The sequence below is a fragment of the Papio anubis genome, chromosome 1 (genome assembly GCF_008728515.1).
Source record: "Papio anubis isolate 15944 chromosome 1, Panubis1.0, whole genome shotgun sequence".
Classification (NCBI taxonomy): Eukaryota; Metazoa; Chordata; class Mammalia; order Primates; family Cercopithecidae; genus Papio; species Papio anubis.
The window spans coordinates 164,486,448-164,498,154 of record NC_044976.1 but is presented as its reverse complement, the minus strand read 5'-3'; the positions used below and the strand labels follow the sequence as shown (position 1 = coordinate 164,498,154).

At 35.0% G+C, this 11,707-nt stretch overlaps 1 protein-coding gene across 2 annotated transcripts in view; it reads left to right on the top strand.

Moving 5' to 3' along the window:
- CRB1 (crumbs cell polarity complex component 1) overlaps positions 1-11,707 on the top strand; it is a 266,490-nt gene that overhangs the window by 24,011 nt on the left and 230,772 nt on the right. The window lies entirely within an intron of this gene.

The window sequence follows — 11,707 nt, the reverse complement described above, 5'->3', positions numbered from 1 at the left end:
TATTTTGTCTGTCTTTTTTCTTCTATGGAAAAGTTGTGCTCTCATTTCACTCTAATTTTGGTTCCTCTGTAGGTGCTCCCTATTTTCTTTCTGGTTTCTTAATGCATTTTCTTTATCTTCAGTGTGTTTTGATGTGCCGCCATTGGGGATTTATGTTTACCATGTCTTTATTTTTCAAAACGTTATTTATGATTCTTAAGACTTTTTGAGCTTCTTGAATGTGAAGTTTCACAAACCTCATGGGTTTGGAGAAAATTAGAACCATTTATCACTTTGAATATGGTCTCTTCACCATTCTGTCTATTCTGTTTCTTGGTATTCCTTTTAGATGAATATCGAAGCCTTTTCTTCTATCGTTGTCTGTTAACCTTACTAACATATTTTCCTTTCATCTATTTCTTTTCAGCTGTGTCTAATATGCTCTAATTTGTTGATTTAGTTTTAAATGTCAGTGCCTACATTTTCCTTTTCAACAGATCTATTTGCCTTTTAAAAATGGACCTATTCTTTTTTATATAATGTGCTTTATTTTTCATATTATAATTTAAAATTTTATAAAGATACATATCTTACATAGTTATATATCTTCTATATAGATAGTTATATATCTTATGTAGATAATTATACATTGATAGCTATTTAAGTATATAGTTGTTATATATAGTTATTTTTATCTAGTTATATAAAAGTTATATTTGTCAGTCTATCTTAAGGGTTGGGGATTTAATCTATCCATTGTTTCTGCTAACTTGTGGCTTGTTTGTTTTTCTTATGACTTAAAATTTTTTATTGTGAGCCTTTCTTCAAGAGGTTTTTAAAAACATTTATTGTATTTATCCTATGAGTACATTTTGGAAGTGCATCCTGGTCATATCTCTGTAGAATATTTTTTCCTGTGCTTTTGCAAAGTGGTCAAGGATACCACTGGCTCAAAATCAGTTTTTATGTTCCCTTTCTTGCGTGTGTGTGTGTGTGTGTGTGTGTGTGTGTGTGTGTGTTTGAAGGGAAGAGGATCTCAGGTCATATGGGTACTGTAAATGGGATAGATGCAGAGTCTCAGGGTTTTGATTTTCTAGAGGTAAGGTGTGAAAGGACAGGAAGTTATTAGCTTCATTGTTGCTCACCACATCCCTGACAGTGGGAAGATTATTTTTTAGGCCTTCTTTTTCCCTGAACAGCTCGGTTTCACATCCCCCAGCTCCTTTCCATGACCATTAAAAACCAAACTCTTGATGCATGGGATCCATTTTTCCCTCTTCTCCTCTCCCCTCTATCAGCCAACAAGACAGACACAGTATGAATGTACATTGAGTGTCATGCTGATTTTCAACTCTTTCATCCCCTGTGTTACCTAGTGATCTCCCTTTCCTTCACTTACATATTTAAATAATATTTGTTGTATTTGATTCATTATTTCTGAGTATTTGTAATGGGAGGATTTTAAGTTTATGTACATTTGCCCTCTCACTAAAAATAGAAGTTAATTATCCATTCACTAAAGTAAAAATATCTGTGTGGAAATGACATGCTTTTACAGGAAATTATATTTCTTGTGCCTGGCTCTCTGGTACTAAATGCAAATGTATTTTTAATTGTAATGAGCTCTAATCAAGAAAGACTTTTTCTTTAAAACAAATAGCTTTCAAAATGAGAAATGAAACTAAAATATACTGTGGACACTAATCATCTCGATTTTATACTTATATGACAATCTCACAGACTAGTCCAACTTTTGTAAATTTGCTTTTGAATAGGTAATAAGTACTAAAAATAATAATTTCAAGACCTAGGATGACAACATTTTAAAACTTAATTAGTAATATTTAAATTTCCATGGAAGATAATTCATTTCCTGGACAATATAGTCTTTTAAAACTCCATTTAAATAAAGATGTTAATAATGAAAATATTTAAATATATAAGTGAGTGGGCATGTGTCTTTTATCCCATTGTAATGAATTGATTTTTACTTTATTCAACACTATGGGATAATAAACATATGGCACTTTGCAAGTAGTTTATTTTAGCTTTTAATTACATTGGGAAATTTAATATTTCAGTATTTCCTTAATTTTCTAACATTAATTGGTTACATGTTTTATCAAATTAATGTTTGTGATTACTGCAAAAATCTTATACTCAAAATAGCTTCAAATTACTGTACATGATAAAATTTCATTTGATTTTTATCTCAATTCAGTCATCAAAAATTCATGACACTGTTGGATATTAGTTCATGCTGTTATCTTTCTACAGTAAAAGCAGAATTAGCTAGAGATTTTGTATTTATTTCAAGATGCCACATATATTTGTCTTTTCAGTTTCCAGAGTCCTTAGTATGCATAGTGCTTAATAGAGCACATTCCTGGACAGCCTGCTATTATTCATTGAAATTTTGGATTGTATATAATGCATTATATATGCATACATATGTACATACAACATTGCAAGTTTCATTCCATACAGTTCTTTGCTTTCCTGTCTATATTGTCCTGGAAGGCTTGCATTTAAGTTATGACCTAAGTTTGTTTTCCTTGAGTCTTTGGGAGGGGAGTATTTTTTTCATAAATGATATGTAAGAACTCTAAATTCTCATAAAATTATAAACATTTTTCAACCTCTTGGCAGGCTATAGAATTGTTAATCCTTTTTCAATGGTCTTTAAATGCTGTCCTGTTGCCTTCCAGCTTGCAGCTGGCCCAAGGTCTCAGTGAGGGTGGTGCTGGATTGTGTCATCAGGGTGCTAAACACCTGAGTCCTAAGGATCAAAGCTGAAAACCAAAGTAATGTATCAAATCCCAAGAGGCAGGCAAGAGCAAGGGTCAAAAATATAATAGGGACAACTGAGAGCAGTGTGGGATAGCCAACAGGTTAGAGCAGCTGAACCTGGAGAAGTAACTTGGGGCTTTATCTTGTAGGATAAAGATTCTGGCAGTAAAACATTTTTAAGCCAAAGAAAGAGTGGAACCAGACACTTAAGAACTTCACAGTATCACTGAGTTGTGTGTCTCATCATGGTATATTTTGTAGTTTATATTTCACCGGTAATGGAATGGCACAATTCAAGCCTTTGGTTTGTAGCACTGCAGCATTTAATAGCTGAAATATATTTGAGCAACTTTATTTTGGTCACCCTCCTTTCTTCCACCCACATGATTAAGATTTGTTAATGGAGATATTTGTCAGACTGTACAAGATTGTGAATTAGATTTTCTTTTAAGTGCAACATATGGCTGAGGATCTAATCTTATTTCTGCCTGAGACCTGGTGTACGTAGGATGATCCTAATAAAGTATTATGTCTTCATAAAGACAAAAGCCAGACTTACTGTGAAACACAGCATCACACAGCTGGAAGACGGCTACTTTGGTCTCTACTATTAGGTCTAAGAAAGATAACATGTTAACTCTTCTAAGATTTTTTTAAAAATTTTCTCTTAAGACGAAGTAATGCGTAATCCCTCATTAATAGATTTTATAGACAGAAGAAGGCTGTAAAAATATGAGCACTAGAATGGAGAATCTGAGTTCTAGAACTGTCTAAACTACAAAATACAAATTGCTTAAATCTCTCTTGGACTGTTTCTCTATCTGCAAAATATAGGCATAAATAATGTTCATAGCTATAATAACAAGAAACACTTTTTCATCACAGATAAAATAAGGGGCTGTTAAGCCAGACTGCAGGCCTTGAATTCTACCTCTGCTACTTACCAGATGTTTGGCTTCAGAAAATTACTTTTGCAAGCCTCACTTTCTTTATCTATAAAATGGAAATAATAATGGTACTTATGCTATTTTATGAAGCTTAATTGATATCATCATGGTAAATGATTTAGAAAGTACCAAACTATGCCTGGAATATAGTAAACAGTACATTTTAATTTCTACTTGCATTATTCAATTAGATCACTGAATTTATTTCATCTTTTCTTGTATCAAAACTGCCTTGCTACAGATCCAGAAGTCAGTTGTATCTCCAGGTAAGAAGAAAGTGATAGACTTCAGAAATAAAGTGAAGTGATTTACCATTGAGACCCCATTTATCTGATATTGGAATCCCAGGCTTTTAGGAACTGATTTATCTGGTAACCAAGTTGATACAGTTTGGCTGTATCCCCACCCAAATATCATCTTGAATTGTAGCTCTCATAATTCCCACATGTTGTGGGAGGGGCCTGGCGGGAGATAATTGAATCATGGGGGCAGTTCCCCCGTACTGTTCTCATGGTAGTGAATAAGTCTCACAAGGTCTGGTGGTTTCATAGCGGGGAACCTCTTTCACTTGGTCCTCATTTCTCTCTTGCCTGCCGCCATATAAGACATCCCTTTTGCCTTCTGCCATGATTGTGAGGCCTCCCCAGCCATGGGAAACTGTGGGTCCACTAAACCTCTTTTTCTTTATAAATTACCCAGTCTCAGGTATGTCTTTATCAGCAGGATGAAAACAGACTAATACACAAGTCTCCTCCTTGATTGACTTCCTCTCTTTATTCTCCAGTCCTATTAGGTGTGTTTGTTCTTATTACCTTGTTCTTGCTATATTGGGCTTTTCTAATCCAGAGCTCTAGTTTTCCTATGACTGGGCTACTGAATCTTGTGGCATGGGTCATCTGAAACTCCATCAACTGCTTGCCATAATCTCAGTTCTGTCCCGTGTTTGCACCTTGTCCAACATTCCTGATATCCATGCTGTACTCTTTCCCCTTCTAATGATTTTCTTCATGTTGATTACCTGCTCCTAATTGTTCCTTTCTAGATTTAAAAAATATTAAGTTGTGCTAATATACATATATTAGTTGTCTTTGGCAGTTAGAGTCCACAAAATTTGTTGGTTAATTGAATGTGTTAAGAAAAGATGAGAAAGGACCAAGATGAACCTGAGGATTCTGGCTTGGTCGATTGTGTGGCCAGTACTTCCATCAGCTTTCTAGCTGAGGTATGGAATATGGCAGGGGGAAAAGTGCTGCATGGGAGTACAGGATGAAGATGACCAGCTTTAGTATGTTTGCAAGTTGAGTTAGAATGGAGATATCAGATAGTGTGATAGCCTTCGTGCTGAGGAAAGAGGGATGTGCTAGAGATTACAATTTGGGAGATATCAATCCATACATAGCAAGTAAAGATCTGATGATTGGGGATCACCCAGGGGAGAGTCCACAGGGAAAAAGGAAGAGGGCCCCTAAGAAGCAGTCATTTTAAATGACAACTGAGAAAAGAGAATTCACAAAGGAGCCTATAGAACTTAAGAGAGGAAAAGAAAAAAGTCAGAGAAGTATGAAGTTATGAAAAAGAATAGCTTTTAAGAGAAAGAGAGATAAGATAATTCAAATATCAAGACTTCAAGTAAGAAAATGACTCCAAGTGTGTTATTACTGGAGACCCTGGCCAGTAGGTTCATGGGGTGGTGAGGACAGTAGCCAGATGGCAGTTGGCTGCACACTGAGTGGAAGCTGAGTGAGAATAAATGGTGAACATAGACAACTGTTCTGAGAGGTCTGGCTGTAAAGAGGGGAAGACAGATACTACAGGAGCCATAGGGAAATAAAGGAGAGATAAAGAGGGTTATGTTATATACTTTGCTTCTTTTCTTTTTTTCTATTTTTAGCAAAAAATGTGAACATGCGTACATACTTACAGAGAAAAAAGAAATTACAAATGGAAAATAAAGAGAAGGAAGACCTTCTAGGGAAATAAAAGAATCTTATTCTGAGCACGGTGAAGTTTTATCCTTGGATAAAGAGAGAAAATGTGGTAGCCTGGTTAACAGGAGGAAAACAGGAATAGATGTATATGGATGTAGATAAGTCTATAACATTCGTACAGGGGAATTAAAGAAGGTGCCTCTAACAGGTTCTATTTACTCTGCAAAGTAAATTGCAGAGGATGAAAAAGTGGGGTAAGAGGATTAAATGCTTCAGGCGAGAGGAACCTGTAAGTAGTAGTTTTCTCCATAAATTTTAGAGGTTAATAATTTTCAGTGTTTTGGACAAAATGAACAAGTTGATTCTGAAATTGAGTAGAATAACAAAGAAATAAAACTGGCTAATACACTCCTGAGGAAGAATAATGACTTGGAGGGAATATGTCCTACCAGATAATGTAGCAAGAATTATTATAATGCTATAATAATTTAAAAAGTATGACATTGGCTCGGGGTAAATATATAAAACAAAGACTCAGAAAGGGCCATATATAAATGGAAAATTATACATAACAGAAATTGTATTGCCATCATTGGGAACAGAACAAATGGTATTAAAAATTTTTTGTACAATCATTTATTGATATGGAAAACATAGAATTGATCTTCTTCTCATTTATACATAAAAACTAATTCCAGATAAATTAATTATGTGGGAAAAGCAAAAATTTTATACTTTAAAAAGGCAAAAGAGTATTTCATTACCTCAATGTAGGAATACACTTATTTAAGACAAAAGTGGTGATTATGAAAAAATTAAGGATAAATTCAATTACATTAAATTAACTATAATAGTAAAAAATACTGTAAGTAATGTTGACAAACTGGGAGAAGGAATTTGTGTGGCATACAATCAACAAGATAATGATGATCTTAGCACATAAAGCACTCCTTTAAATCAATGAGAAAGTGACAATAGACCAAATAATGTAGTGGGAATGAGACATGAAGAGCTATTTCACAGAAGAGGAAACACGAATCATCAAAAACATAAGAAAATGCAGTCCGTCTCACTAGTTATCAGGGAAATGCAAGTTCAGATCACAGATAAATGCCATTTTGCAGCCAGATTGGTAAAAAGGATTACATCTTACAAAGCCAATCTAATAGACACGTGGAACAACAAGCAAGAGTGACTCTTACCTAGTACTAATGCATGTATACATTGGCGATAGCTCTGGGAAGCAATTTGAGGTTATTTTATAAATTTGACTGTAAATTTATTCTAACTTAGTAATTCCACTCCTACACACACACGCTAAAGGAAAAATCTTCAATGTGTATGTGCAATAGAAAATGTGCACAAAAACGTTCATACAGCAAAAACTCTTGAAAAATAAAAGTATTTTTGCCTTGACAAGAAAAGGAAAAAACAAACTATGGTATATTTATACAACAGGTTGTTAGAGGATATTGAAAATGAATGAACTACTGTTATGTGCAATTACATGCATAAATTGTTAAAACCTAATGTTGAACCAAAAAAGGCAGGACTCTATAGACCAGGATGTGCTATACAGACATGCCTCATTTTATTGTACTTCGCAGTAATGTGCTTCACATATACTGCGTTTTTTCACAAATTGAAGGTTGTGGCAACTCAGCATCAAGCAATAGCATGTGCCCACTTTGTGTCTCCGTGTGACATTTTGATAATTTTTGCCATATGTCAAACTTTTTTAGTATTTTGTTACATCTGTTAGGGTAATCTGTGATCAATGATCTTTGATATTCCTATTGTAATTGTTTTGGGGCACCACAAACTATGCCCAATGACAACCAACTTAATTGACAAATGTTCAGTATGTCTGACCACTTCACTGATTGGATGTTCCTCTGTTTTTCTCCCTATTCTCCAGCCTCCGTATTCCCTGAGACTAAACAATACTGAAATTAGGCCAACTAATAACCCTATAAGGCCCTTTCAATGTTCAAGTGAAAGTGAGGGTCACCCAACTATCACTTGAAATCAAAATCTAGAACCCATTAAGCTGAGAGAGGAAGGCGTATTGATTGAGATAGGCTGAAACTAATCCTGTAGTGCCAGACAGCCAAGATGTGAATGCGGAGGAAAAGTTCTTGATAGGTGGGAACTGAACAATGAGATCACTTGGACTCGGGAAGGGGAACATCACACACCGGGGCCTATCATGGGGAGGGGGTAGGGGGGAGGGATTGCATTGGGAGTTATACCTGATATAAATGACTAGTTGATGGGTGCTGACGAGTTGATGGGTGCAGCACAGCAACATGGCACAAGTATACATATGTAACAAACCTGCACGTTATGCACATGTACCCTAGAACTTAAAGTATAATAATAATAAAAAATAAAAAAATAAAAAAAAAATTAAAAAAAAAGAATGTTAAAACTGCTACTCTAGTTCACACACAAATGATTAAAAAAAAAAAAAGTGAAATAGGCTTATTGTTGAGATGGCGAAAGTTTGAGTGGTCTGGATAGAAGATCAAACCAGCCACAATATTTCCTTAAGCCAAAGCCTAACCCAGAGCCAAGCCCCTACTCTCCTCAATTCTATGAAGGCTGGGAGAAATGAGGAAGCTGCAGAAGAAAAGCTGGAAGCTAGCAGAGGTTGGTTCATGAGGTTTAAGGAAAGAAGTCATCTCCATAACATAAGAGTGCAAGGTGAAGTAGCAGGTGCTAATGTAGAAGGTGAAGCAAGTTATTCATAAGATCTAACTAAGATAATTGATTAAAGTGGCTACACTGAAAACCGGAATATTAACTTGGGACACAAGAGCTCCTTTAGGTCAGCTTGGGCTAAAATCTGCTGCTGTTAGAAACCACATCAAATTAAAATCAGAAAAAACAAACACATTCGTGAAACTAAATACTCCTTTATGCAACTGAAGGGAAGTGAGAAAGTATGTCAAGTTCTCTTTAATAGTTCAAGATACTTTCCCAAGGCACCCACAAATCACACATATTTCCCCTATGTCTCATCTTCAATGAAGCTGTACTAAGTATAAGCATTTTGTGTGTCATCAACTTGGTTTCCAGCCATTCTACTTTCCCATTATCAGTTATTTGCTAAAATAAGACCCAGGCTCAAATGAAGAGGCCAATTATTGTTAATGAAAAGAAGATCTTGTTCATTTTTTCTGTTTATTTTTACTCTGAAGTAAAGGAGTTATTACTAGTAGCAGTAGAATATAAAAATAACAAATAATTGTGCCATCTGATAACTGTATCTAGCTTTTGACATTGTTTAAAATTATCTACTATCTAGCTTTACTCTCCCCAACAAGTCTATTAAGTGTCAAGTCACCTCAAAGTCAAATGTCATGAAATTCAGACCCTGAAAAAATTAAGCGACTTGTCCTAGCTAGATTGATGGTAAAATCAAAACTAAAATTCAGATCTTTTGACTCATGCTTTCCTTGAATCAAATCTAAATAAGCCACTTTAGATTTCACATGTCTAGTTTGCCTTTATCTAATACATAAATTTATTTTCATTCTAACATTAAAAGAGAATATTGTGTATTTGGAAAAAACGCTGTTGAAAACATGCATTGAAACTGGTGGTGTTGGTGTGTGCCTGTAGTTCCAGCTACTTGGGAGGCTGAGGCAGGAGTGTAGCTTGAGCCCAGGAGTTCGAGGCTGTAATGAATTATGATCATGCCATTGCATGCCACCCTAGGTGACAGAGAGAGATGCCATATATAAAATAAAATCATAACATTTTAAATTAGACTTTGTGTTTTGGATAAATGGAAGAGTAATATTCTAAAGATCTTTCAACAAATCTTCCTTATGCCTTCACTAAATGGAGAAGCTATGTATTGATATGTGGTAATACTATTGGTGGATCAGAAAGTACTAGGTAATTCTAGGTCATTATAAATACTAACTGAAACAGTTCTTCCCTAAAATCCTCATAGCACATCTCTCAAAAATGGAATGTAACATACCCTTTAATAAGATTATTGTCTAATTTTTTAACATAGGTCAAATGCAATTATATATTTGATTTTCTAATGGTTACATTTTAAAACATACTGATTTTGATTTTGAATAACATTAAATGTTTTTCCACATCTAGGGAGGACACATCTATGAGTAGAAGTGACATGTGTTCAGGAAAGGTAAATGTATGTCCTGGTTCGGGCATATTCTCATTTAACCTCTATGATTTTCATATTCTTCATCTAAAGTTAGAGGACTTTATCTAGATGCCTCTGTGGTAGATACTATGGTATCTTGCTCAGCCTTCATCCCACCCTCCACCTATGTGGTTTTCTATATTGTAGATTCCGGAAGGCTAAAACTACATTTCTCACTTTTCTTGAAGTAGGGTTCTACACATAAATTAGGTTTCACCGATTAAAAACACTTGGGAGGCAGAAGTGAAGTGGAAATCATTTTCCTCTTTTGGCCGCATCCACAGGCTTGCATAGTTATGATGACATGAGGATCTTGGCAACAGCATTCCATTGTCCACTCTCTAGCTACCTAAGTGTCAAGAGGCAGTTTTGACAAAAGCAATGCCAACCTTCCCCATTCACCAGTGTTCATTCACTTGCTTAGTGAATGTTCAGGGACCATGGCAATGGTGGCAGTGACACAGAGGCAGTCCTAATCCTTGGATCATAGCTATGACCTTGTGTTTTGTACTCAGCAATTCCAGTTTCAGCTTGAGAGTGAGTTCTGTAGTGTTCTGGCAGTCATTTCTGGAAGCCCCTATAGAGTCCATTCTTCCTTTCATTCCAGGGATGCCATTTGCATCGTATTCTTAATACTAAATTTATTTCTACTTAAAATACTTAGAGTTGGTTTTTATGTCCTGCTCTGAATCCTGAATATCTAACTTTGCTGTATGCTTCCCAGGTCACTGGGGAACTTTATGTGGTTTCTAAAACATAGTCTCCAATATTTATGGTAATTTCTTAAATAATTTAAGTTTCTTTCTATGTAGAGTCTATTTGTAATGTAATTTTAATACTATCCTATAATTATCCTTGTTGGTGTTCAGTACATGGGAGTCAAGTGTATAAACATATTTGTTAATGAATCAACAGCCTATAATTTCAGGAATGAGGATAACTATTAGGTGCTATTAAAATAGAGAACACATATATGTTCCAAAAAAATTATGTAATGATACAATGAATTAGAATGTCTGAAGTAGATATAAGAATGTATAATTAACTGTATTTTCTAAAAGGATTTTTTGGAATAATATGACAAAATATTATTTACATATACATACATAGAGAAGAGAAATAATTATGCAGATGACTGCTAATAATCTATGATTTTTTTATGAGCATCCTTTTACAACATTTATCTTGGATTAACCCTTACAACACCTGAATAACTATTTGATACTTGCAGTCACCTCCTTAAAGTCTTGATAATCAATATTAACTGCACATGAGCACTTTACGTTCTTCTTGAGCTTAAAACTATTCAAATACCTTCAATCCTTGTGAATATTTTCCCAAATTGCAAGGAGTTCTTGCAATACCTCTATTCTTTATATTGTAAAGAATGTAATACAAAAAGATCTACATAATGTAGTTGATAAATTACTCACTTTGGAAACTGATATTTGTGATCTAATTGAAAAAAAAAAAAACACACAAAAAAGCAAGAACTGAGTAAGCCTGCAACATTATCAGGTTCAATTCTGGGAATATCTTTGTTACAGAATTATAAGGAGTGAAACCAAGGATGGATGGTAGGTGAGGAAAAGGAAGTATAGTGTTCAGTCCTAGTATTGGTAAAGAGTGCCTGAAGACGAACAGCACCAAGGAATATAAGCAGAGGAATAGGTCAGATCCAGGAAAGGAAGCAGGGTAGGGGACATTTATGAACATGTTTCAGAGGAAGCAGCTGGCCAGCAGCTGCTGGACATTCCAGAAACAGAGATTCAAATTGCTGTAGAGCAAATTGTAAAGTCCAAAATATAGGAGAATGGGTGGGTCCCAGGTGGCAGGGAAATTGAATGGTCAAAGAAGAAAAGTCGTGAAAACAGTTC